The sequence below is a fragment of the Bidens hawaiensis genome, unplaced genomic scaffold, assembly GCF_021521415.1.
Source record: "Bidens hawaiensis isolate Kalapana, Puna unplaced genomic scaffold, B.hawaiensis_p1.1 tig00061599_1, whole genome shotgun sequence".
Taxonomy (NCBI): domain Eukaryota; kingdom Viridiplantae; phylum Streptophyta; class Magnoliopsida; order Asterales; family Asteraceae; genus Bidens; species Bidens hawaiensis.
Genome location: NW_027506497.1, coordinates 27,866 through 55,617, shown reverse-complemented (window position 1 = coordinate 55,617; position 27,752 = coordinate 27,866).

The following is a 27,752-nucleotide window of genomic DNA, read 5'->3' as shown; positions in this document are numbered from 1 at the left end:
ATTAATTTGATTATGAATTACACTATGGAAAGAACTATATGCTTGTTAACTTGTGTGCAGGTAAAAATGTCAAGCCCGCATAGCTTATCAGTAGAGGAGGACCCGGAGGAGGTTAGCCCCGGAAACTCCGGGAGCCTACACGTGTCATCCGACTCCGAGCCTAGGGAGGCGAGTCACAGGAGCTCGAGCCAGTCCTCCCCGGCCCGGATCGTCAGATCCCCTACTCCACTCGCACCGCAGGCCACCTCTGTCCCTCCGGGATTTGGTCCCCGCCTTACGGCGCGGATCAGCATTCCGCGTGTCCCACCGTCCTCTCCCCCACCCCGACCTGCTACTCGTAGGGGTGAGTCCTCCAGCTCTCGTCCCGAGCCTGCGACCCTACCGGTGTGGGGTCTCCCGAGGCAGGAACGGGATGCTGCTGCCTGGCTCCGGACGCTCACCGAACAGGTGAACGAGCACTCTGCCGCCTTGACGGTGGGAGTCCAAAGGAGAATGTACCTGGGTGATTGCATACTGGATCATCAGTATGCAATCGCCCAGCTGAAGAGGGAGTGCTCATACTCCCAATGGATGCTTGACCGGGTGGAGAGTCGGGTGCGGGTTCTGATGGCGGTGTTAGTGGTGCTGGTGGCGATGATGGTGGGGTTGGTTTACCACCATGTTTAGTTGTTTTGAGTTTGGGGATAGACAGGGACCATTTTTTTTGATACTCTGTGTAAGTAGTTAGTGGTGATACTAACACGGAGTGAATCTTGTTTAGTTATAATACAACCACTGGCCCCTAGGGTGGGTCTCTTTTGGGGCATATCTTTATAGATACTTTTGGGTATCATTCAAGCACTGACCCTTTTACGGGTTATGTCGAGATGATACCGACATAGGGCCCTTGTATTAAAACTTAGTTGTGTAATGTTGACTGGAAAGTATGTAAACTGATGTTTGTGTAATATGTATCAATGTTTACTAATGAATGAAATATGTATTGTGTTTTATAATTTGAGATGGTATTGATTATATGTATTTCTTGATGTTGTGTAGAATGGCACCGAAACGATCAACGAAAATATCGGAAGTAGATGTGAGCCGTTTGATTGCTCAACAGTTGGAGGCGGCGATACCGGATATAGTATCGCGCATCGCCGCCAGTATTAATAACTCGACCAATCCAACCCCTCCGAGCAATCAAACGCCCATAAATAATGACGGGGAACAAAATGCTAATCCTCCAAGGAATGATAACACTATTCCGAGTAATGACGCACCGCCTAGGGTGGTCGTTACTGACAGCAATGGCCCTATACCTACGGTAGAGACAAACCGTACTGAACCAATTCGTGCATCCAGGGGATGTTCGATCAAGGATTTTATGTTGTGCAAGCCATTAGAGTTTAGCGGGTCTGAAGGACCGAATGGGTTAGTTAAATGGATAGAGAAAATAGAATCAGTGGTGAATATCAGCAACTGTCCCGAGGATTGTGTCGTTAAGTACGCCACCTGTACATTCACCGACCATGCCTTGACATGGTGGAACACCATAGTACAGACTCGAGGTCAGGCGGCGACAAACCACATGACCTGGACGGAGCTTAAGGCTCTTGTGTTGGAACATTTCTGCCCAAAGAATGAATTGCAGAAACTGGAAAATGAGTTGTGGAATCTGGAGATGAAGGGGGCGGACCACTTGGGTTATACCAATCGGTTTAATGAACTGTCACGATTAGTACCGTGGTTGGTCACCCCGGAGACGAAGAGGGTGGAACGTTATATTTGGGGACTTACTCCAGTAGTGAGGAGTATAGTCAACGCGGGGGGACACCAGACGTATGAAAGGGCAGTGACACAGGCTGGCATTGTCACGTATGATTTCTTACGGAGCGGATCACTAAAGGTGACAGGAGAATCCGCTGGGGGAAAACGGGGTACACATGATCATAGAATCCAGGAAAAGCAGCAAAGCAAACGAGCTAGGCCCGCTGCCCAGAGCTATGCCATGACTAGTTCGGGCGGAAGGCAAGAACCGCAGAAGGGAACGTTTCCTAAGTGCGGGAAATGTGGTTACCACCATAGTGGCGTGTGCAAAGAGGTGGTGTGCCACCGGTGTGGCAGGATTGGACACTACGCACCAAATTGTAAGACAAATCTGAACAACCTGAACCGACAACCGCAACCTATTCGTGCGCAACCATTTAGAACTCAACCAGCCCGACAGCAGAACCCGCAAGGAAACCAGATGGTGACCACTAGCCGTGCTTGCTACGAATGCGGCGGCACGGATCACTTCAAAAGGAACTGCCCGAAACTGAACCAGGGAGGAAACGGGAGACAACTCACGGGTCAGGCATCGTCGTCCAATCCGGCGCGAGGCCGAGCATTCGTGATGGGGGCGAACGAGGCGCGCCAGGACCCCAGCGTAGTGACAGGTACCTTCCTCGTCTCTGATCATTACGCTTCTGTATTATTTGATACAGGCGCCGATAGAAGTTTTGTCTCCGTTAGATTCCTTTCGATAGCAAACCTTCCTATTGGTGAAACCATAGAACCTTACACCGTAGAAGTTGCTAACGGTAAAACCATGATAGTTAATCGGATAGTTCGGAATTGCCCTTTTATTCTGAACGAACAATCCTTTCTGATTGACTTGTTACCGGTAGAATTGGGTAGTTTTGACGTGATAGTGGGAATGGATTGGTTAGCACGTAACAGGGTAGAAATAAACTGTGAAAAGAAAATCGTCAAGATCCGAGTGTCGGATGACGAGGAGGTATTAGTGCAAGGAGAAAAATCCGGCACCATGATACCATTTATATCCCATCTCAAGGTGTTAAAATATATACGTCAGGGATGTGTGGCGTATCTAGCGAGCCTGACGGCCACTGATCCTGAGGAAAAACGGGTGGACGATATTCCCGTGGTACGCGAATTCCCACAAGTTTTTCCAGAGGAACTTCCTGGATTACCACCAACCCGACAGGTCGAATTCAGAATCGATCTGTTACCTCAAGCTGGCCCTGTTGCTAAGGCGCCCTACCGACTTGCACCATCCGAGATGCAAGAATTATCCAATCAGTTGCAGGAATTGTTGGATAAAGGATTTATACGTCCCAGTTATTCCCCGTGGGGTGCACCTGTTCTATTCGTGAAAAAGAAGGACGGGAGCCTTAGAATGTGCATTGATTACAGGGAATTGAACAAGTTGACAATCAAAAATAGGTATCCTCTCCCCCGAATCGATGATCTGTTCGACCAACTACAAGGTGCGAGCTACTTTTCAAAAATAGATCTTAGATCGGGATACCATCAGGTTAGAATTCAGGAGGAGGATATCCCAAAAACCGCATTCCGGACTCGCTACGGCCATTACGAATTCTTAGTTATGCCTTTTGGGCTAACAAATGCGCCAGCAGTATTCATGGATCTCATGAATCGAGTCTGTAAACCCTATCTCGACAAATTCGTCATTGTATTTATTGACGATATTTTGATATACTCGAAGAGTAAAGAAGAGCACGAGCAACACTTAAAGTTAGTTTTAGAGCTCCTGGATCAGGAGAAGTTATTTGCAAAATTCTCCAAGTGTAACTTCTGGTTACAAGAGGTGCAATTCCTCGGTCACGTTATAAACCACCAAGGAATACACGTTGATCCGAGTAAGGTTGAAGCAATTAAGAATTGGCAAGCGCCTAAATCTCCAAAGGAAATCCGCCAATTCTTAGGCTTAGCTGGATACTATCGTCGATTTATTGAGAACTTTTCCAGCATCGCCCAACCTTTAACCCTCCTGACTCAAAAGGATCGGAAGTATGAATGGGGTGAAGAACAGGAAACGGCGTTTCAAACGCTAAAACAAAGATTGTGCCAAGCGCCAATCTTAAGTCTCCCCGACGGAGACGATGGTTTTGTTGTGTATTGTGACGCATCCCGGAGAGGGTTAGGATGCGTATTGATGCAAAATAGTAAGGTTATAGCCTATGCTTCTCGACAATTAAAAGTTCACGAGAAAAATTACACTACTCATGACCTAGAACTGGGAGCAGTCATCTTCGCACTTAAAATCTGGAGGCACTATCTCACGGTACAAAGTGCACCATCTTCACTGATCATAAAAGTTTGCAACACATATTCGATCAGAAAGAACTGAATATGAGACAACGAAGGTGGGTCGAGTTCCTGAGTGACTATGACTGTGACATCCGATATCACCCCGGCAAGGCTAACGTTGTAGCCGATGCCTTGAGTAGGAAAGATCGAGTTAAGCCACTACGCGTGCGAGCGTTGGGAATGATAGTCCAGTCGAACCTTTCGGATTTGATTCGAGTCGCTCAACGCGAGGCGTTGAAAGGGGACCAATTGGAAAAAGAGGGACTTTTCTGTAACGAGAAGAATTTCGAACAGCGTGTGGACGAAATTCTCTATTTCAAAAATCGGATTTGGATTCCGACCCTCCATGACCTTCGTGAATTAATTATGGACGAAGCACATAAATCAAAATATTCCATACATCCGGGATCAGATAAAATGTACAAGGATGTGAAAGAATTTTACTGGTGGCCAGGTATGAAAAAGGATATAGCCACATACGTCGGCAAGTGTACGACGTGTGCGAGAGTTAAGGCGGAGCACCAACAACCGGAAATTCCCGAATGGAAATGGGAGCAGATCACGATGGATTTCGTGACACACCTCCCTAAGACACCCCGGGGACATGATGCAATTTGGGTAGTCGTGGATCGATTAACCAAATCGGCACATTTTATCCCGATTAGAAATAATTATAACACTGAGAGACTTGCGCAGATTTATATAAGTGAAATAGTGTCTCGTCATGGCATCCCCATCTCGATCATCTCCGATAGGGATAGCCATTTCACCTCCAAACTTTGGCAAGCTGTCCAAGAAGCATTGGGAACACGTATTGACCTAAGCACAGCTTACCACCCTCAGACCGATGGTCAGTCTGAGAGGACCATTCAAACTTTGGAGGATTTGCTTCGTGCCTGCGTACTGGACTTTAAGGGAAATTGGGATCAACATCTCCCACTCGTCGAATTTTCCTATAATAACAGTTACCATAGCAGTATAAAGGCAGCACCTTATGAAGCATTGTATGGACGGAAATGCCGATCACCACTTTGCTGGTCTGAAGTGGGTGACTCGCAGGTCATTAGATCGGATCTGGTCCAGGAGACGACCAGCAAGATTCTTGAAATCAAGAACAACCTGAAAGCCGCGCGGGATCGGCAGAAGAGTTATGCCGATACCCGTCAAAAACCGTTGTCATTTGAGAAGGGGGAAAAGGTATATTTGAAAGTATCACCGTGGAAGGGTGTGGTTAGATTTGGAAATGCGGGGAAGTTAGCCCCGAGATACATTGGACCATTCGACATTATTGCAAAAATCGGTCCTGTAGCATACCGATTAGAACTGCCTGATGAACTGAGTGCAGTTCACAACGTGTTTCACGTGTCGAACCTGAAACGGTGTCTGTCGGAGGAGACATCGATATTACCCTTAGAGGGTGTTCAAATAAATGATAAGCTCAACTTCGTGGAGGAGCCCATTGAAATAGTGGACGGTAAGATCAAGCAACTTAGACACAATAAGATCTCGTTGGTCAAAGTTAGATGGAATTCGCAACGAGGCCCAGAATTTACTTGGGAACAAAAGGATGAATTTCGGAAGAAATACCCCCACCTATTTCCTCAAAAGGAAGTAGTTGACGTGTAAAATTTCGAGGACGAAATTTTTATAACGGGGGGAGAATGTAACGATTCCGGCAAATCCAGGTATACCCTAGCCGGTATATACTATTTACGTGTCATTTAGTATTGATTATATGAGTTATAGTACGTGTATACGAGTATATATGATTCATAGAACGAATCATACTCGATTATATAGTGAATCGTATTGGAATTACAATTAACCAATGAACGATTATTGAAACCCGAACGAATCGGGAATTACATTATAGACGAAGTATTAATGCTTCGGGATAAGTGAATTATAGCACAGAAAAAGGATTTCGATTTAGTAGTACGTCGGTACGATAAACGAAACCTTTAACATCAAACCAAGCAAGAGACGATCAATCAAACCGAAAAAGATGCACAATTACCGACAATACAATGTTTTAAGTCATTTAATGTCATGGGTTAAGTTTTTAAAGTTTTTAAATCAGTTTTATGTAAATTTTATTTTAACCCGAAAAACGACCATTTTATGCTCGTTTTAAGCCGAATACAAGTTTAAACGAGAAACGAACTGAGCCAGATTATCCAAAACATTATCCGGATTACGAAAATCCGAATATGTGGCTAATATTGAAGTTGTGGGGCCCACCCCCCACCTTTACTTGGACCGATCGGTCCTATCCTTCCAAGATAACATTCATTTTTCTTTTTTTCATCACCAAACTCTCTCAAATCTTTCAAACCTTCAAACATTCAACCCAAAAACCCTTGATCCAAACCAAGAACACAAGGTATAACACATGTTTTAATGCTTAAATCTTGTTTCCAACTTCATGATCTTGAGAAAAGGAGGTTTCAAATGTAAAAATGGGTGAAAACCCGAGTTGAAACCGATTCTCGCATGATCAAGTGATGTATACAAGTTATACAAAGGATCTTGATCCAAGTGATGAGTTAAAAGAGTTTATAACGAATTTTTACGGTTAGAATCTTTGTAAATGAATTTCCAAGTGAAAGACGGGTGAAAACCCGAGATGAAACCGACTCTTGCATGATCAAGAGATGTATACAAGTATACAAGGGATCTTGGTCCGAGAAATGAGTAAAAAGAGTCGAGAACGGATTTTTACGGTTAAAACATTTGTTTTTATATCAAAACCGACACTATGAAAGAAATGGTTTGATTGTTGGTGTAACTTGCTTGGTATAGTGTTATTGTGCTTGTAAGTGTTGTATCTAGTGGCTAGCAAAGGCTAGAAACCAAGATCTTTGCGATCTAACGCTAGAAAACACAAGATAGTTCGGTTTTCGTGTGATTTAGTGATTTTGGACAGATTGTAGTATGCTTAGAGTCGGGTCATGAAATTTCACAGAGATGATCTATACATGAAAATATGAGATCTGTGAATTTTTGGTAATTTTTGGATAAAAGATGAATATTTGGTGAATTTAATGCTCGGTTTTGGCCAAAAATGGTGAAAAATAGCTAAACTTGATGAAAAATTCTAAAAAATTTAGGATAAGCTTTTTATAACATATAAAAGTCACACACAAAATTTGAGCTCAGTTGGAGAAGTCTAAAAGGACTTTTCGGTAAAACGAGTTCTAGGGCTTTCTAGCTCGGTTTTTTGTGAAAATGGCTTGAAAAATGAGTTTTGGGTTTGGAAAAATTCCAGGGAGTTATGAGGATGGCAGGGATCATCCCAGAAAAATTTGGGATTTTTCTAAAGTCTTTTGGTATTTTTGACATATTTAGTGTTTTAATAAGGTTTAAAAATAGATAAATAAATGTAAATATAAGAAAATAAATCTGGAAAATTTTTATAAAATTTCTTACTGTCAAAATAAGTTTTGTGCAAAATTTCAAGACCCGAGACTAAACGGGTAATCATTTGTGCTAAAAAGAACATAAAAACAAATTTTTAAAGCTTAAAACGTGTAAACCGGCAAAACTCGCATAAGCGAGCTGACTGGCATATGAAAACCCTAAAAATGGACCATTTCCATAAAACTAAGTAAATTAAGTAAAAATAAATCATCCAAAAATAATTCGGATGATTTGGGTAATTTTACCCGATTTTACTGTTTCCAGCACCTAAATGACGGAAACGGGCCCCGCGGCCAAACGGGGTGTCCAAACCGAGCTCTAATTTCATCACTTTAACTAAATTAACAGTCAAACACCATTTTTGGGTCGGGTGTGACCAAACTCATTTTTGAAACTAAAAACGGATAACCGTGCTAGGCACGCAAATCAAGGAAATCATAAAAATGGTAATTTTGACCGTCAGACTCTAAGCAATGTCACAATCTGAGTCCTTAGAAGTGTCACGGGGTTAACATTGTCCCCGGATCGTGTACAGTACTGGGTTAACAATGTCCCCAGATGTACCGATTAACACGGATTTAATTTATGGGAATTATATAGTAACGATTAGATATTATATTACAGATCCAGGCTTATAGCAGTTCATTGTACCACGTCCCGACTCACAGAAAGGTGAGTTTTCACGAGCCCCTTTTACTGAACTGTTTTAAATATTTTCCCGGGGCGGAAAGCATGTATTTATTAAAGTATTTAAGTATATACTGATCGTATGGAAACACTTGTATATTTAAATATATATATGGTTTGATGCATAGAATATATAAATTGTTTATCGTGTGGGATTGTTCTGGGGTAACATAGTTCCCAGAGGTTATTATTATTGTTCTGGGGTAACATAGTTCCCAGAGGTTATTATTGTTCTGGGGTAACATAGTTCCCAGAGGTTATTATTGTTCTGGGGTAACATAGTTCCCAGAGGTGATTATTGTTCTGGGGTAACATAGTTCCCAGAGGTTATTATTGTTCTGGGGTAACATAGTTCCCAGAGGTGATTATTGTTCTGGGGTAACATAGTTCCCAGAGGTTATTATTGTTCTGGGGTAACATAGTTCCCAGCGGTTATTAGTGTTCTGGGGTAACTTAGTTCCCAGAGGCTATAAATGTTCTGGGGAAACATAGTTCCCCGCATAATTACATTGTTTAATAAATGATTATTAAAATGATCTGTCAGTGTTTATTTAAATTAGTGAAACTCACCAACTATTCGTAGTTGACCCGTTTTCTTTACATGTTTTCTAGGTATGCCCAAGTTGGAATGATTGATATGTGCTTAATGATCTGTGCTACTTGTTGGAAGCTTGCTGATCTATATTTTGTAATGAATATATTAATGTCTTATCGGTAAAACTCGTGTGTAACACCTAGACCGTAACGAAACTAGCTACAATGTAATATGATATAAATTAATGTAGTGGTATTTTCTTTATAAGCAATGCTGTTGATATCAGATGTGTCTGTTGCATCCCGTGTACGTTTCCGCTGCGGTTACGGGGTGTTACACAATAATACATGGTCTATATAACTTGTTGTAATATAATTTAAATTTAAATAGTCATTCACAAGAGATGACAAACACCCGTTGGACTCGAAACCTAGCAGGGCACCCCAAAAGTTACGATCTAAAGGTTTGGTGATGAAACGAGTATGGCAAAACGGTGCATCCCCGTTGTTATAAAAATCAACGACATCCTTCGACCAGTTCCTAGACTCTTCAACTTCAACTTCAACTGCAAATATCTTTGTTTGTTGGGGGAGTTCGACAGGATCTTCTTCTTCTGGACCTCCCGAATGAGTACATGACGACGTGCCAGAAACGTCTACGATAGACGGCCTCCTTACACGCCTCCAATTTTTTTCCGTGATTTTTGCAGATTTTGGAGCCGGTTGAGAACAGAAAAACCCGTCGTTATTTTTCTCCATATTTTGCGGTTTTTTTGGTGTGTTGGATGTAATGGGCATGTTGGTATATATGTTACACACAAAAGTCGGGGTGCATAAAGTATGTTAACAAACTATACGTCGCGTTAGGAACATACCGTGGGGTTTAACGTACATCAGACAGGCTTTCAGTACTGGAAGATTCCTGACATGTCGGAGACCAGTGGACCAAATATACGCAGAGTTATGTTCTTTACATACCGGTTAATTATATTTTATATTTTAATGTAAATCAGCATCTCAACATATAAAAATATATGCGACTTGGAAAATTGGTAGCCCCTAAGGAAAAAATGTTGTACGTTGATTTCGATGTTCGAGCAGTGGCCGTTGTCATCAAATTTGTGTTGATGCTAATTTGAAGTTGTTAATTCTCATTTACTTGTTTATCATACACTTTTATTAAATATTGTAATTTAAATATTTTAAATATAGATTTAAAAATCATAACACATTACACAAGGAACACAATAATATTTTCTTATCAAACGCAATTCTTTCGTACATATTTTGAAAGTGAAGTCACGACAACCATCATCGTCTTCACTATCATCAACTCTCAGTCATAAAGGTACAGTAACTTAAAAACACTCTTAATTAACAACACAATACAAATATTACATTCAAAAATAGCATTTACACAACATAATATTGCATTTATAGATGTTGTTGACATATACGAAAATGTTCTTTTAAAGGAATTCACTCATCTTTATGGCGCTTCTCGGGTGGTTCTTTTAGATGTTCATTGGAACCCGTCTGTAGAAATGCCCAAACTCTTCCCTCCATCATTTAATAGCGGCCACAGTGCCTGTAAACGGCGCTGCTGAGATTTATGACGAGGGAAACCTAACATTCCGATCGGGCAACGACAACCCCACCCCTGCCTGTCACTCCAAAATAACATCTACACAACCAACAATAAGTTTTAATAGTAACCGACCACATGAAACATTGTGAAAGGCTTTATTGAAAACATTAATGAGGGTGTGGTTGAACGAATGGAAATTCGGAGAGGCTTTTGTAGACAAAATTTGGAGGCTGTATACGTCACGTTAGGTACGAAACCCAGCGGTTTAGGACGACAGGTTACTACATGTTGCCAGATTTAATATGTACTTTGTTATCTTAAAACGCCGCTTTGAGGACTATAGGTGCCTTTGTTTAAAAAAAATCCATTATAAATTATGCCCGAAACCTCACTAAGCCTCTATCCATCCAATATATAGATAATTATTATTATGACCCCAACTCTAATTTCAATGATTAAGAGGAAAATATGTGTCAACCGAAAGAGAGAACGTTGGCCGTGTAGATGTTATTTTGGTCTAGTTATTATTCTTTGGGATAGAAGCTGTCATTAAGATCAACAGTGGGGTGTTGGCATTAAGTTGTTGGAAGAACAACAAAAAAAACAAGAACAGAGAGAGTGCATTGCCAAGACCCCGTAATTGACGTGCCATTAGATTATCAAGCAAAGAAGGTGGCAGACAAGGCTGCGTAGATGCTATTTTAAACTACAATATGTGTTAATATCTTGTTGTACTAGTTTTGTCAATTGTAATCGGTTGTAACTTTTAAGCAACAATTATGATGTTTTTTCCATGCCGTTATGAGATATAAAATTTTAACAATACTATTTTCTAATGTAATCGTTTAGAAATTTAAATCAAATGATCTTATTGAGCCCGTTCTATTCAATATTGGAGTAAGCGTTATACGCCGCGTTAATAGCTTACCGTTGCCGATAACACGCTCCTGCTGCAGCCTTTTCAGATTTTGTCGATTTCGAGTTACCCTCATACGTCACGTCAAGGCCGTAACGTGGCGGATAGGGGACTCAGAGACCATCTATATAACAACCGATAATCTGTGGCTCAATACCACAATAAATCGTTAGGCTTCAACACCACTCCACCCATTCAACAATATATTACCCTCAAAATAATAACAATGTAGCCCGAAAATAGCTTCTACGTAGCCACAGAAATTTCGGCGTGAAATAAACGATCAAATTGTGGATGTGTGGATGCTATTTTGGACTACATTATTATTAATATATAATACGTTCTCGTCGGTCAACTTTATGGCGGGTGTCCAACAGATATCGGAAGCTGTGTAGATGCTATTTTGGAGTCTTTATTAGTATTAATATAAAACTAGGGGATGAAAATGCCTAGATGCCCCCCTTTATAATTCACAAAAGTGCCCCAAAAGCCCAAAAAGGAAATCAAATGAGGGTATCTAACATCCAAGGCCAGCTATGAGTAAAGACTGGTATCTGATATTACTATTACCTGTTGACTAGAAATTTGCAAGCGGATTTCGAAATTTAAGCAATTGTTGTTTGTCTCCGTCATGTGTAGATGCTATTTTGTTACTGCAATGTATATCTCAAGGTTTAATTTGTTTGAAAACTAGTTTGCACCACCTATAGATTACAGTATCGTTATATATTACGTAAAAGTGGCATCTTCAAACGAGGTCATGTTTATCGGCATTTATTATTGGAATACAATGTATATATATATCGCATTAACAATGAACGATATCGATAAAAATAGGGTTAAAAATACCCAACAAATATCATATTCGAAATAATATGTTGTCATACATATATTTAAAGACAGAACTCGACAACCTATATCGTCTCCACTGTCATCAAATCTGAACTACAAATTAGGAAAAATATCTTTCTTTGCAACTTTTTATAGGGGTCAAAAATTTTATTAATATTTCACCTCACGTTTATGTCTAAACGTGACGGTTAAGACATACCCACTTTTTTCCACATGCAAACACAGGGTTTCTCTTCAAAGTGAATAGGTGAGTTACAGGCTTTTCAGAGTTTGTAGATTTGCCCCTTACCTAAATACGCGACGTTAAGTTCTTAATGCAGCGGTTACAGATATTTAGGCAATCAATATACGCAAAGGTAAGAGCTTTACGCAGAGGTAAAGGCCGACAATATTGCATGCAAAGGCTTTTACAGGCTTATCACAGTTTCTAGAGATCCACGTTACCATTATACGGTTCTTGAAGATATTACCGTGGCGGTTAACACTTAAAAACCCAAGTTAGGATTGGCAGTGGGTCGGGTTTTGGTATTCCCAAACCCATACCCGGTTATGAAAGTCTATCCCAAACAAACCCAACTAATCGGGTATATGTTACCAGGTACTCAAATTTTCATACTCATTCACAAATCAACCCAACTAATTATTTTTTATTATATCTATATGTAATATGATTAGTTTTTATCTCATATAAGAAATATAAAACAAAACTGTATATTCAAATTTTTTAGAAATGTTAAATATTATAAATTATAGACAAAATATCAATTTATAGGTGAAATATAAAAAATTCTTGCCAAACAATAATTTTTGATTTTTATTTAAGTATAGGTGCCAACCAAACTACTAAAAGGTTCACGAACGAGAATGGTCTTATAAATGACCTCCATAGCAATAACATCCATCCTTATTTTCGTCAACGCAATAGATTCAACATAGAGATGATTACACAATAACATTCGTCACGTGGATTAAAAGACAAAAAATCATTATTAATTAAAAATTATAAATTCAGTTTCCCTCACGGCCACTTCGTTTCACTATACCCTGTTTGCAAACGGTTGAAGATTATTTTAATATAAATACGATACCTAGAAATTCATACAAACATTACAACACATTTAAACGTGCAGAATTTAAGTAACACATTACAGTACATAAAGCATCACAAACCACGTACAATACTACTTCCAATGACAATCATCGTTTGACCAGTCAGAATCCCACACCGGATCATTTTCATATGGATCATGATAGTAAGCTTCCTCCGGCTCACTGGTGTAGTTGAAAGCTGCTTTCAAAACCTCAGGGTCATAATCATCACCTGGATCTATTTCATGCTCCTCACTTGGTCTAAATAATTCATCCTCTTGCACCAAATAAGCAATCAACTCATCTTCTACCAATTGACATTCTTTGTCTTCCATTTGACTTGCTTCATTGTCAAACTAAACTACATTCACAACATTCTTAATAAACACAAACATAAACAAAGAACAACATTATCAACTCATCATGGCTGCAACATGACTGATAATGTGGAAAGTAAATAGATGAAACATGAAACTCTAAACATTAAACAACAACAACAAAGATTACAGTATCCCATACTACAAATACGATGTTATCAGCTAGTCAATAAACACAAACATAAACAAAGAACAAAAACCAACTAATAGCTAGCAACATCTTCAACCTTGTTACTTCTTTGGTTTTCATTCTTGCAAACTCATCTTTCTTGTTCATCATATTCACCATTGCTTGAATTACCTTTTCACAACTAGGGCATGTGGGATCATCGGCCCATTTTAGCCATCCACAACTCCCCTTCTGTAATGAACTTAATATATCAACAAACAAAAACCCCTAATTCGATTAACAGACTAAGAACACTAACACCTAAATTTGACCTAACCCAAATTAAAGGAATCAGCTTAGATTAACAGACATAAACACTATTCGTTAGTAATTAAAGACTTACACAGCACAGAAATCGACGACCGGGGTTTGCATCGGTCCTGGATATCAGGTAACATGTGGCGGCTCCACATGGGCATCTCACACAAAGGTCATCTGCACGGGAAGGCTTCGAAGATGACCCAGAGAAGTGTTGACTAGACTTGGATTGAGACATCCCTCAAACTGTCGCCGGAAGATGGAATAATACGGGGAAGAGGGGAATCGGTCGGCTGAACAAGAAATATAGACTGAAAGAGGGGGAAACAATATTTGACAGGCTAAAAATAGTGGAACACTAACGCCACGTCAAGGACTATACGTGGGGTTATTGGTAACGCACCGACATGACACGTCGGAAAATAATGGGATAAAACCGTCACGTATACCTCTTAACGTGGCGGTTAGAGATTTTTTTTTTTCCAGTTTACAAAGCCAATACATTTAAAGCATCTGAAAAACCTGTCACCCCCACCCCCACCACCTCATAAACCATATGACACCTCTCTCCCAAACTCATTCACCAAGTTTCACCAAAACAAATACCAGACGTTTTCAAATAAACTAGGTGTGAACGTTACAAGAAAACGGGTGCGAAGACTACTAATGGTGGACGTGTGGATGCTATTTTGGACAACTGTGTCATCGTGTTCGATTGTTCTTCATATTTAATGATATTCGATTAGTACATAAAATTACATATTTTTATGTTAACTTAATTGCACAGTGCGTATAATATGTGGCTGTGATACATCGATTTAAATATTCAATCAAGCGGTTAAATCAACTGTATCACATTCGACTCGCAACTTGACATGATTTTAAGGTAGTCGTTTATACGATTTTCATACAAGGCCCTCCAGCCGTAAGCCTCTTCTTTTGCAAATCTCGCCCAAGTACGAACCGGCAAAGGCACCGGGAAATCCCCTTCAAGTTGTATATATAGCCAATGAGTATCTGTAACATTAGCAATGGCCAGTACCGGATGACCACGAAACAGATCAGGTCCCTCTCTCATCGGGAAAAAGGTATGGCTGCTATACGGCTCCATGAGAATCAGAACGCAATTAAATGCTTGAGCAACGACGTATCCATGGGCGGGTAACTGAAACCAACGGTTGCGGGGCGCATCTTGAACCGTTTCTAAAAAATCTAACCGGCTACGGGTCGTCTCAAAAAACTTCGGGTGCTCCGTATTTAATCTTTCCCTCCACCAATCTGGGTTCTTATCCATCTCATTCTTCATGGCAACCCTAACCTCCCTCCAACAATTTTGACCCATTCCTAAACCCTCCGCAATTGTCCGAAAACCGCAGTTACCGTCAGGCTTTACGTCTATGATCCTTGAGATGTAAGGGTAACTCCAGCTTGGAACAAGGACCTTATACCGATTTACCGCTGCAACATCTTCCGGATAAACAACTAAAGGAAAACCTATGGCAGCTCCAGTCTCCTTTTTCTTAGACGACCGTTTTGAAGGTTTAGGTGGGGGCATCTTAAGCTGTGAATGGGACTGCGACCGCGAACGCTCCAAGAATGAGGGGGTTTGGTCAGTGTTCTGTGAGGACGAAGTGGGGTACGAGGAAGGGATATACGAGCTGTGCCTGGCGGCCTCGACCTTTTTTGTTTGCTGATTTAGGTTTGGGCGCCCGAGAGGGTCCTCCCGTTTCTCTGGCTCTTTTTTATTTGAATTGCCAGGAAGAACGGACCAAATCTTCGATAAAAGACTTCTTTTCTGTTTTCGATCTTTACGTATCAAAACCGTCTGTTTAAGCTCTTCCATTTCTGCCTCGAAGTCTTCTTCTTCTACCTGCGGGAACACTGGATCGAAGTCAAGCTTCCTCCAGAACGGGTCTATCGATTTTAGTGGAATAGGTACCAAAGTATCAAGGTGATGCTCCACCTCACAAGCACACAGAAACCCCATAGACGTTCGCAACTGGTGTCAGCACGTATGTCGACACGATAATCTTGTCAAGCTTTCTGTACTCCTTTTCTAGTAGTGTAAGAGCCTTAATCGACACTTTATAATGTACCCTGTAAAAAACCTGAAGGTTATGGTCTCTCTTCAACGTAATCCGGGATTTTTCAAATGTTGCTCTGATTTCAATCTTCTAGGCTTCTATAAGCTCAAGGGTCTAAGCCGCAAGTGCGTGGAGGGTGTTGTTGGCCCCGTTAAGGTGCCTTTTCAAGTTCGCGTGTTGACTCTCGACTCAGTTTGTTGTACTCTCGCCGAAGTTTAACCGATCGGCCATCCAGCAAGATACAAACTTTTCCTTGTCTCGTGACAGCCAGCTATCATGGATATAGTCCCATACCTCTGAAAACGAAACAAAATTAAACTTATGAAATGTACTACTAGATTAACACTTATTGTATATTAATAATCAGAACAACTTACTTTCTTTCCCAATTTTGAATAACATTTCTTGCAACTTTAAGCAGTTATATTCGTATTCATCGAACGTGGGAGACTCGCACAAATAGAGCGAAATCTTCTCTTGCCTCGCTGTCATAGATACCCTTCCACTTTTTCTTTATATTCTCACGTATGTGCCACTGGCACAGGTTTCTGGTAGCATTCTGGAATACTTGTTTACAAGAATTCATGAGGGCCGAGTCTCTGTCGATGACTATGACGCGCGGCTCAATAGAATCCTCGAGCATACCTTTCAGGTGCTTGAGGGCCCATGTGAAATCCGTTTGGCGTTCCCTAAGTAGAACCTCGTGCGCGATACAGAACAATTTCGACGTCGACGTCACGCCAATAAACTGCACAAACGGCCACTTGTACATGTTTTTGTTGTAAGTGGTGTCAATCAGAAGCAAATGGGGGAACGCACGCCACATTTCATGCGACGTGTCATGACAAAAGAATACGTCCTCTACGCGGTTTGTGGCAGGGTTCTCTCGTGTGTGATAAACGAACCCGTTATTAATCAGAAAGCTTTCAAATACCTGCAACTGGTTTTATTTGACGTTAATATATTATTTTGAACATCCATTGCAACAAATCAAATTCAAAAACGTGAACCTGCATTGGGGGTATCGCCAACTGTATTTTCTCTTCTCCAGCTCTCTATAAGATTGTGTATGTCCTTGTCAATAACGCAGGCTTCGGGAAACTATCTGCGTAACAGTGGACCTATTTTTTATGTCTTCAAGCCATCCGTGTGTAACCTCGCAACCATATCAACCATCTCGTCGGTCATTCTCCTTAGATACGCGTGACCCTCCTTAAATACGAACGGGTCGTGGTTGTGCGTCTCGTTTACGACCTCAAGCTTCCAAAAATTACCAACACGGTTGTGCCTTCCTTTTAGCTTAAACGGACAGCCCTTCTTTATACTACCTGTACGCCTGATTGTGGCGGTGAGTTTTGGTTCGCCGTCGCGATTGCATCCAAGATCCATGGCTCTTTGCCTAGACCGCTGGACAACAACAACACACCCGTGATCCCGACCTCTTTTCTTCGCCCACTCCTCCAGCTCCTCACGGGAAGAAAATAGCTGAAACAGTATTAACGTCAAATTTAAAACAAGTTCAACCCAACTACTAATTACAAAATACTTTTATTAAACAAAACAATTTGGCTCGTACGATATCTGTTTTATATGACACCCTAGCCTCGCAAATGTAATTATCACCGTCGTCAGAATTATGTCTGTCGTAATCTTCATCAACATTCTCGTAGAGGGTTTCAAGAATATGGCCTGGTTCTGGTTGTGACCGATACGCATCACCTACTGGTAATGGGTACGAATGTTGACTACATGAATACGGCTCCTCGGTATTAAAATGGTACGAAGGCTGGGCAACGTAATGCGGGTCTCCTGATAAACGGTATGATGGCTGCTCGTAATCATGTTCAGGATGTGACAAGTACGAACTGCTGCTAGACGCCAAATACCAATCCGGTTGGTCATGCACAAAATATTCCTAACAAAATATATTGTTAACAAATCTAATTTCATAAATTAATGACGACGGGTAACCCAAATAAACATGTGACGATACCTGGTTCAAATTTGGTAACGCCCCCCCCCCCCCCCCCCCCCGTCATAATCTACAAACTCCGGCGGCGCAAGATTCAAATCCGGAATACTTGCCTCGTCGTTTGTCCTCGGCGGGCTCGGAAAATAACCGTCAAACATCCAAGACATTTTCTTGAGTTGGGAATTAGGACACTTTGTATGTAATGTAGCAAATAATTTATGTTTTGCAGGCTAGCTAATGTATACTTTGTATGTAATGTAGCTAATGTATACCACCATAATTCTGGGAAATTGCCTAAAAATAATTGATGGTTGTAAACGCCACGTTAAGCTCTAAACGCGGCGTGTTTTAGGGCAACGACAGACTTCACCAATCAAATCATCCGTCGACGTCGTCAAATCAATCACGTCGAATAAACCGCATCGGTAAGGGCTGAACGCGTGTCTAGTGAGATGTGAGGTGTGGTTAGGAGGACCCATTTTTTAACCAAGGTAAAAAAGCAACACGTGAGACTCAGACTGAAATTTTGAAGGCGGCCCCACATCTATATGCAACATGATTTTAGTACTTTAGGTATCCATATTCCAATATAATAGGGACCACCACAGAATCATAGATATGATCATTGATCATATTAAACATATATATATTCTTTAGACTATTAGGTGTGGATGTCATTTTGCTCCCACTTTATAATGTCACGTCAACGCCACATCATACCATATTTCACTCCACCATTTTTCACCATATTATGAAAATGGTCACCAATTCACCACTACCTCACTTTTCAAATAATATATATATATATAATTTAATATAACTAAAATTAAAACTTAAATAAAACTAAAGTTACATTCATTGATAAAAATAACAAAAAATAATAATTACTTAATTCAAAACATAAAATAAGAAAAACAGGTGGTACGATTCTAAATATTTAGCTATCTTTATGAATAATTCTTTGATCAAACGAAAAACGTCTCTTGAACATTTTTTCATTATATACCGGATTGTCGTCAAAGTAAATCATCTACTATGCGCTCATGACCCGCTTTATGGTCTCTGTTCGAAGCAGCTCTTCTTGTTTTCGGTGTCGAATTTTCGCCCTCGTCGGTTACTTTAGCGGCTGCAACAGACACGATCGTGTGAAAAAAAAGCGAATCGACCGAACTCGACTCATCATCGGATGAAAATCCATCTTAGTTTAGAGAGATTTGTAGGTTTTTTATATGAAATAAGGGAGAAAGAAGGGGTTTATTTATTTATATGCTTTGGTAAGTTTTTTTTTAATTATATCTTATTTGGAAAAAAATGAAAAACAAAAAATAAAGTAACCATGTGAATGAAATAAAAATGTTTTTTTCTTCTTGGAAGTTGTCAAATGAGGCGGTGATTGGAATAAATATATATTATTTTGTTTGGAGCTTTCATATTTGATCGGCATTTTAATCGGTAGTTTCACTTCCAAAACTTCACCGTCAACGGTGCCACTTTCAGTGGGGTGGTGTTCACCGCCGGCACCTCCTGCCACATCAACATTTTCAACGGCAAAGTGGCTTCCATACCATACAGCCATGAGTTTAGGAGGTGATTTGTAAGTTAGATTTTATATTTTTTTAAAATAAGTTTGATCTTGGCATAAATAAAACATCCTGGCATAACCTTAGATATTGGATGGTTGAAGATCGCACTTCAAATTAGTGACGATAATTCAAGCAGTAATTCCCCGTCAACTTTAGATTGTGGCACGACAACTTCAGCCGATAATCCCTCATCCACATCACACCAGGGCAACCGTGGCATGACATCAGGTAGATGGCGTGCTACATTAGCCTCCAACCACCCTAATCTATTTTATGTAGAGGCTATTAAGGAGTTATTTGTTAGCCTATTGGACAAATTCGTGAACTCGAGTTGATTGGTCGGGATGTTGGAGCCGGTTCGAGCTAATAAACCGGGTCTCACGTTTTAAGTCGGTTAGAAATAAATCTAGTGAGTTGAAATTGATTTACATATTCTACGTAGTTTATTAGATAAAGATGGAGTTTTCTTAGTATCTAAATTGTAACCAAGTCTCCATATAACCCGATCCAGATTATAATTGGGGTTATGACTTATGAGAGTTTAATCAAGTTTTGACTTATTAGGTTGGGTTTAAATATATAGTCTTCTAAAACTAGAAAGTTGTAGGAAGAGTATTAAATTAGTGGCATTGGACTGTCTAATCAAACTTTACGATATTAGATTTTAGATTTTCGTTTTTTTATTTCTAGCTAGATTTTAGAATTTTTGTTTGCATCATTGTATCTTCTTATTTATTATTGTGCTTTTCATTTACTCGTTATGTTTTTGAAGTTTATTATTCGTTTCTATGACTTTTTATCGATATGTAGAAAATAGGTGTCAACATCCTTTTGGATGTAACAAGACTTTGTTTTCTAAGTTTTTATTTATTTATTTTGGTTGCTATACCAAATGCATGTACCATATATATTATTAATACCTTAATGAACCGAACTAATATATTAACAGAATTCCCGCCGCAGTATGTACCATCAACACACGGGGTAAAATGCTTCACAGACACGTAATTAATAGTTTACTACAATAATATTACATTTAACTCTATTATCACATAAAATAAACTGTATATAATACTTATAATTTTCTTTTATAAAAGTTTCATTGGTAGGTTTAGATATAATGAAAATTCAAATTTGCACACCAACCCATATAAAGAATCATGACACTAAATGTAAACACTTTCATTGAGTCACTACAAATTTTACTGTCACCCTAAAAAAGGAATAGTTTTGACGACATTTCATAGCAACGTGGCATAGTATTGGAATAAATATACATATATATTTTTGTTATAGATATGTAAAGAGATGGTAATGAAAAAACAATGTTTATTACTTACTAGTTTACATTCAATCGTTTATACATGGTAATATAATATAAGATCTTATTGTCGTTATGCTAGTATATGATATGTAGATATAGTTATGTACAGAATGTATTAATCAGAGGGGGAATTTATTTTACATTTTTTTTTCTTATTTGTAGAAGTGGTATGTGGTATAACGAATTAACGAGGTAGTTTGGAGAAAATTTGGATATACTCAATAGTCGTGTTTAATCCTGAAAACGTAAAACATATATAATGGTGTTGTTTAGAGGTGCACAAATCGGGTTTTTCAAATACCCGGTTCTGGGTATGGAACATGGTTCAGGTATGACCGGGTATTGGAATATCGGATATTGGCAATACCCTGATCCCGTTTGGGTCCGGATATTGCCTCTAAAAACCATACCCTATGTATCGGGTTCGGATCGGGTCGGGTATAGAACCCGGTATTCTAAAACCGGGTATTTGAGTACCCTTTTCTCGGATTGGAAAAAACCTTATATTTGGGTTTTTCCGGGTATTTTCCGGGTATAAATTGAATTTTTTTAGGGGTTGCACTTTTTATGGATATTTTTTAGTTATTTTTTGGGTAATTTTGGGTATAGATCGGGTATTTGAAAAACCGGTTCCGGTTTTCGGGTATTATTAATACATACCCTATCTATACCCTACAGGTAGAGTCGGGCTAGGATTCGGGGATTAAAAACCTGGGTATAAAAAAACCGGTTCTTTTTTCAGGCCCGGTTCCGGTTTTTGGGTGCATCTCTAGTGTTAGTTGCCTTTTCACAGTGGGTTTATGTTTTGGGCCTGGTTTTGGAACAGCAAGAAAGAAGTTGGGTGGCCCAATAACACTTTTTCAAAGCCCAACTGATACCATTTATTTAATACTGTAATTAATTTATACAAATTTTACCTCTTCGTATTCATTCATTCATTCTCTCACCCAAAATCAAAAAGTAAAGCAAAACCCTAACCAATGTCGGGATCTGATTACATCTGCGAGCTATTGCCGGCGATGATGACGTTGGACGAGAATGAATCGGAGAAGAAGAAGACTCGATGCTTAGGAAGGTTTTGGGCGTAAAGCAGTCGACGATTATTACTTACTTAGTAGCAGCTAGTACTTCTTAATTAGTTAAGGCTATGAATATTATTTCTTAATTTCTAGCAAGCTGCAATTGCTATCGTTATCGTATGTATGTAAGATTGAATGAATGAATATATATTGATCTTTGATTGTCATCTCTTTTTATTATTGATGATGGCCTATATGAACCGACTCATACACCTACATCAATTTTGTCTTCGTTTTAAGCCGATGATCGATGTCCTCTGGTATTGGAACCCTGGAATTAACAGGGGTACCAATTTCTCGTTAACAGAAAACTGTTTCTGCACACACTTGTTTACCTAATGAGAGTCCCTTAATTATCAGTGTAACAGTTTTTTTCATCCCACTCATATCTCCTGATAAGCCGTTTCCTCGAGTTGTAGCAGCTATCTCTGGTCGAGTAAGTGGAAGTACTAGACTTCCTGTGAGCAGTGCCCATCAATGAACCAGATTCTGCAACCTGCATTCAGTTAAGTATTAACATGATAACATCCTAGCTAGCTTGTAATACATATATTGGAGATGATGAAGTACTGCATAGGTAACATGTTTTTGTTGAAGGAGACGAATCGTTTCACACTACTTTGAAATATTATGACCCTATTTACAACCGACTGTCAATTCATTATTTGATGATTATCTAGTCACGCTAGTCTTGACAATATATAGGTGTTTGAAAAATAAGCAAGTTGGTAGCTCTTTATTTGTAAATAGATATAAACAAGTACCTTCAAATAAACAACAATTCTAAAGATTCCGTAAAAATTTCGAGCATGACTAGACGTTAGTCTTCGTTTTCCCAACAATGAATGAGAATGGAAGCGATTTAAACATGGCAAATTTTAATGACGAGCACCTTATGTATTTATCGAAGGGAATTTTTTTAAGGGTTATGCCACAGAAGATGTTCAATTTTGGCCGAAATCAATATATGTGAAAATTACATTGAGCCGTTGAACATGTTGGTATTGTCAAATTACTTGAGCCGCAAATGTTCTAAATGAGTTTCTAGTCATAAACAGCGGGACAACATAAAGCAGGAGTAGGAAATAATTGTAAGAATTACTAAATAACATATGGATGTATGTTATATTATAGGTGCACAAATCGGGTTTTTGTAATACCCAGTTCTGTGTATGGAATCGGGATCGAGTATGATTGAGTAATGGTCTTACTAGTTACTATGGTTGGGTTCGGGTCCATATACAGTCTTGAAAAAACCATATCCATTGTCGTCGGTTTGTGGTAGGCAGGTAGGGTATGGAACCGAATACCTTCTACCCGGGTATTTCAAACCTTATTTTCAGATATAATAAAAACCCTATTTTAGGGTATAGATCAAGTTTTTTAAGGGGTTGCTCTTTTTTAGGGGTATTGTAACGGTAATTTTTTTTGTATGAGAGTCTTTAAAGGCTGTACTTTTTGAGGTACTTTCAGAAAATTCTCAGGTATAGAGCGAGTATTTGAAAAACTCGGTTTCAGGTTTGCGAGAAACCCGCTTTAAGTACAGCTGGAACCGGTTTTCGGGTTTCAACACTGAAACCCGAAACGCCGGTATTCCTAAAACATGGTTCCGTGTTTTCTTTTTTTCTAAGTTCGGTTTTTTTTTTCACGTCTATGTTAGCCATATCGAGTGTTGTCTTTTCAAAAGTGGATTTAATTTTTGGGCCTGGAATTGGAAAAGCAAGAATTTGGATGGCCCAATAACGCTTTTTCAGTGGTTGTGTACTTGTGTTGGATGAAGACGGAGACCGATACTTTTCGGCTGAAATCACAGATCTTACTGGTTGTCGGTATATATTTCACCAATCGATAAAAATAATATTTCCGAAATTGGCCTAACAACAAAACTTTGTATATAACACATTTTGCAAAAGAGAGAGAACAAAATCTTTCATATGAGTAGTCTAGTGTTTTAAGATTTAAACATAATTTATTGAGATCACCAGAAGTGTTTTTAAGATTTAAACAAAATCTGATACGAATCCGTTCAGATCCTAGGGAGCTGAAGGGTTCAAGGAAAATGAAGAGCTAAAGGAAGTCGAATGGTCTAACTAACCGCTTCAATAATTACTACAATTAGGTCTATTTATATGTTTGTGTAGTTAATGAATATCCATGTTTTTGATATAAAAATATTAGGGTTTATTAACCTTGTGTTTGGAGAATTGTCATCTCGAATCGGCTAATCGAAAACTAGCCCATCTCAAATCGAGCCATCTTATTCTTATCTGCCGACCTATTCAATGCTGGAATCCGATCCGCAATTAATGTGGGTATCTCTGTTTCCAGAGTGGGGTCTGCAGCTCAAATTAAAGCTATGAAAAAAGTAGCCGGTAAATTAAAACTGGAACTGGCACAATTCGTAGAATTAGAAGCTTTTGCACAATTTGCTTCTGATCTCGATAAAGCTACTCAGAATCAATTGGCAAGAGGTCAACGATTACGTGAATTGCTTAAACAATCCCAATCCGCCCCTCTCGCGGTAGAAGAACAGATACTTACTATTTATACCGTCTTGTTCTCATTTATTTTAATCAATCAAATTTAGGGGTTCTATCATTTGGTTCCATTGCTGGGAAACACGATGATGCAGACCCGGAATAACCAGAAGGAATGTAGCGATGGTGGTAGTATAACATCTGATCAAATTGCCGCTCAATTGGCAGCCATCGCCACTAAGCTCGATACCCTAGTCTGGCAATTGAAAGGTGAGGTTGCAGAACTCAAATCTGTTATGTTTGGAACACCCCTCCTGTGCAACAATCAAGATCTGGTCAACAAAGAAACCCCTGACGACAGCACTACCGTTGACGAAGATCGATCTGAGCATGATTTTGGTGTTCAGTTGAAGATCGAAGATTGGGAAAAAGCTCAAGATGCCGTGAAATTGTTGCATACCTATTTGGAATTTCGAGAAATACCATATTTGGTCAGAGAGGAAGTCTCAAATGATAGCCCTAGTGATGACAGAAATCTACCTGAGCAGGGTGTTGAATTGAAGATCAAAGGTGGTATTCAATTGAAGGTCAGAGATTTGGAAACAAACCAAAATCAGATGAAAACTCAGACCTACCTAAAGCATCATGAGCTTACTTCTAAGGTTGTGGATGTGGACTTTCCACAATTTCAGCCCCATAGTTGTCTTGAAAAACTGTCATCTAGGTTTTTCGGTCCTAATCACATCATTCCAAAGATGGATCAGTACCGGATTCATCAGGTTTACCGAGTAGACATGTTTAAATACGTATGGGTTCGAGTCCCAACAACATTTATAAGTTCCTCCCCCACCGATTATCAAAGATTGGGAAACCAATCATCAACTTCATTCAGCTCTAAACAGTCGTGGGGTCCAAAAAGCCGGTAAACCTACAACTTAATGGCTAATCGCTTGGCTATCAAATCCTAACGGGAGTGAAAACAATATGTCGCGTTCTATGAAGCGGGTCTATGAAACATGTGCGACTACAATTGAATGGATGATCGCTTGGCACAACTATTATCGAATTTCTGACTAAGGACAAGTCGATTTTCCGGGCGGGAAGTATTGATACGAACCCGTTCAAATCCAAGGGAGCTGAAGGATTCAAGGAAAATGAAGAGCTAAAGGAAGTCGAATGGTCTAACTAACCGCTTCAATAATTACTAAAATTAGGTCTATTTATATGTTTGTGTAGTTAATGAATATCCATGTTTTTGATATAAAATATTAGAGTTTATTAACCTTGTGTTTGGAGAATTGCCATCTCGAATCAGGTCATCCTTGTTCTCGTTTATTTTAATCAATCAAATTTAGGGTTCCATCAAAATCTTTCACTCTCTTTTACAAATATGCATGTCATGAATCAAATAATCTACTTGATGCATTAAACAGAAAACAATAATAACAATTTCACAAAAGTATAAAAAAATAAATTTGCCCCTCATATGAGGCCATGCACTGAGTAAAATTTTACTTATTGCATATCTTACATACTAAGTTGTAAAACGAGTTTAACAAACAAGATTAAACATATTAATCAGGTAAAATTTAAGAAAACATAGTAGATTTGCTGATGTCCCAATTGTTCCCAACTTCTCAAATGTCTCATTTCCTACCATTAAAATACAAACAAAATTTTATTATTGAGTTTTTGTGTGTGTCGAATATTTTATCAAATAATGCCAAAAAAAAGAACCCATTATTCATTACATCATGTTCAAAATAAATAGATTAGGATGAGCTTGGTACCGAACTAGTACCGACCGGTAATTTTTTTTTTGTCCTGATCTATTTATTTTGAACATGATGTAATGAAAATCTCGATTCGGATTTTTTTAAAATTTTGGTACTGGTATCAAAAATTTCGGTTCAGTCACCGTACCCGTTTGCTCATCGATAAAATAGATAAATGTGAAAACTCGTTAACAATTGTATTTTCTTTATATGATGGTAACATGTAAGTCATTTTTCCAAAATCAAAATCGATCACTCTGAAAAACACAAACAATTGTCTTTTTATGTGACGTTAATATATAAGCTAGTTATGTTAAACTCTCACACTTTTTGGATATACCTACTTAACTTTTTCATATGTAACATATATTACAGTTTTTATCAACCCACGTGGTTTTTAAACTTAGAAAAAAATTAATTTGTAGATGTTACGTCTGAAAAACAAAGTGAAAGGGAAAAAAATAACAATCGAGTTCGATTAAGCATTTCGTTTACTCTTTTCTAAATGGTTATTGGTCAATACATTACCTTTTTGTGGTCATGGTTACTCAAAACCATTTTGGAGGTCTAAGTTTTTTCGCTAAAAAAAATATCATTATAATTTATAAATGTAACCCAACCTAGCTCACACTGAAAATTCAGCCGTCAAGATAAGAGACACTTAACCATCGAAAAGTTCGACTATTGTAAAAAGTAATTATAGGCCTACGGTCTACTCCTATCTTACTAAGTTATTTTTTCTCTCTAGTTAAAAATAAAAATCAACGATTTATGTATTTCACTTTAAAGACAACGACATGGGGCGGTATGGGGTTGGAACACCTCGGTCAGCGCCGGAGCGGTAAGGGGGTGGGCGGTATGGGGTTAATACACTACCAAAACATTTCATTCTCCTTTCTATACTTTTATTTTTTCTCCAAAAGATGGACTCCGAGTCTTCTTCACCCGACTATTATTACCCCGTGCCTGACACTCTTCTCGATTTGAATTCAGAGGAAGAAGTGATATTTGCTACGGCTCGAGAAACGCTATCAAATCGGTACCGAAAACGCTCATCCGTATTGCTGGCCGTTGGGAACAAATATAATGAAAGGTGGGACCGCTATCAACAATTAGTTAATTATAACCGACAAAGACAAAAAAATTAGAGGTCTACCATGTCTCATTCTTACTCTCTCTGGTTAAATCAACTATTCATGTATTTCATGTTAAAGACAACTCCATTTAATTCAATTAAAAAGTGATGGGATATTTTTTTTTCTTCCAATATCCGTTTAGATATTCTAAACGGAAAGTCGCCGTTATAAAAAAAATTATAATTAATAGCATCCTTTACCATTTCATAAAAATATGTTCAAATTCAATCGTATTTGATCAAATTATTATGGGTGTTTAATGAGTCTTATATCGAATAATTCGATTCGAGTTTGAAACTCAAATTCGAATTATATTCAACAAGTTTTCTACCCG